Raw genomic sequence first — 2,426 nt, 5'->3', positions numbered from 1 at the left:
ATTCAACACAATGATGGATGTTAAGGGGAAGACGAAAGACAACTTAAAGGCACGTTAAGATTTATATGTGTACTGCAAGCGTCCAGAATTAGAACTAGTGGAACATAATGGAAAATTTTTGAAGCCAAAGGCTTCGTACACTTTAAGTAAGGAGGAAAGAAAAATTGTTTGTGCTTGGGTGAAACAATTGAGATTACCTAATAGTTTTGCATCGAACATATCTCGGTGTGTTAATGAGATAGATTGCAAATTTTATGAGATGAAAAGTCATGATTGTCATGTTTTTTTCCAACGATTGCTACCAATTGTCTTTCAGGATATGGTGCCTCACTCAGTTTGGGATGTGATTACTGAGATATCTCAGTTTTTTAGAGATTTATGCTCAACTGAAATACATGTACATCACATGAAAGCTTTGGATGGGAAAATATGTGAAATTATATGCAAACTAGAAAAGATCTTTCCTCTCGGTTTCTTTGACTGTGTGGAGCATTTGTCAATTCATTTACCTTATGAAGCAAAAGTTGGTGGACCCGTCCAGTATCGATGGATGTATCCATTTGAAAGGTATTATATCTATTATTTATTTTCTAATAGTTTATTATAATATTTTTATTAAGTATCATGAATATTATGATGTTTAGGTTTTTGCATGATTTGAAGAAGAAAGTGAAAAATTGTGCCTTTGTTGAAGGATTTATATGCGAGGCATATATGATCGAGGAAATCTCCTCATTTTGCTCATTGTATTTTGAACCTACGGTGTGAATAAGATTAAACCGAGTACCATGTAATGATGATGGGGGAGATATGGACTTTTGTGGTCGTCTTTCGATTTTCACTCATCTTGGCAGAGCATTTGGTCCACTAGATAAATTTCGATTTTTAAATGAGGATGAGTTTTATGCTGCTGAGCTATATGTTTTAATGAATTGGGAAGAAATGCTCCCATACATTAAGTGAGTACTACTCTGCCATAAACTTAAATGATTGATCATACTAATGAACTTAAATTCAAAAATATGGATATAATGATAGGATATTTGATGATATGGTGAAAAGAGAGGTGCATATATCTGAAGATGAATTGGCAAAAGTTCGTGATGAAAGATTCGTGAAATGGTTTAAACAATATGTAAGTTTATGAAAAGTATATGTAATCTTTTAATAACAAATATGCATTACTTATGTAAGTTAACCATTCTGGATCTTGTATTAAATGTTGGTAGGTTGTGAAATGTACGGATGAAATTGACCCACGCATACTTGAAATCTCTCGTGGTCCAAGCCGTATGATAAAGTGTTACAAAGGATACTTCGTCAATAGTTTTAAGTTTCACACCCTAGACTATGGGCAGAATCGTAAGACAATGAATAGTGGGGTATGCATAAAAGAGAGTTGTTACAATGATCATGAGCGTGACTTCTATGGAATTTTGGTCGATATAATCGAGTTAGAGTATTTTGGTTTCGAAAACAAACTTGTGCTATTTAAGTGTCATTGGTTTGACACGAAAAAAGGTATTAAGGTAGACCCATGTCATGGTCTTATTGAAATTAAACACAACTCAATACTTGCAATTAATGAACCATTTGTTTTAGCTGGATAACATCAGCAAGTTTATTACAGAAGTTACCCATCTACCAAAAGAGATCGATGTGATTGGTGGGCAGTATTTAAAACAAAAGCTAGAAGTAGATTTTAGCTTCCTAGTAGTGGAGATAGAGAAAATGAAACTGATTTGAATGAAGAAGTGTACCAAGAAAATGATGTACCTATTCTAATAAATGTTACTCCTATGGAAGAACTTGAAAACTCTGCAGTTCTAACAAGTGGTGATTATGAAGAGGTTAATCTCTTGATTGAAGATGAAGAAGATGACATGCAAAGGGATGAAGATGAAGAAGATGACATGGATGGAGATAAAGATGAAGAAGAAGAAGTTGAAGACGAAGATGAAGAAACTTTTAGTGATGATGATGATAATAATGAGCAACATGAGTTTGCTTTTTCTGAAAGTGATTGATGATGGTAAGACATATATAATATTCTGTTTGTATCTTTTGTTACGCAGTTGTTTAACTTAGTTATTACTATTGAAAGATGTTCACATGTTATACAATTATTATAGTTTATATTCTCAATGTATACATTACAACTAGAAATGGCATCTTTTATTGTACACATGCATAAGAATTACTCTCGATTATGGTAATTTAACGATTTTATAATTTGCTTAACTATTTTTTTTTAAATTTCTGTGTATTAGTTTTAATAATATGAAATTTTTGTAAGAATAATGGTTAAAGGGAAGCATTCAAAACCGAGACCTAGAGCGACAAATGCCTCTGAAATTATGTCGTTGCCTACAAGTGCTACTATGTTTGCTGATCCATCCATTCAACCACAGATGCAACAATTCAAT

The sequence above is a fragment of the Theobroma umbraticum genome, unplaced genomic scaffold (genome assembly GCF_002168275.2).
Source record: "Theobroma umbraticum cultivar Fairchild unplaced genomic scaffold, ASM216827v3 scaffold_20.0, whole genome shotgun sequence".
Lineage (NCBI taxonomy): Eukaryota > Viridiplantae > Streptophyta > Magnoliopsida > Malvales > Malvaceae > Theobroma > Theobroma umbraticum.
Note: the sequence above shows the minus strand (reverse complement) of the source record.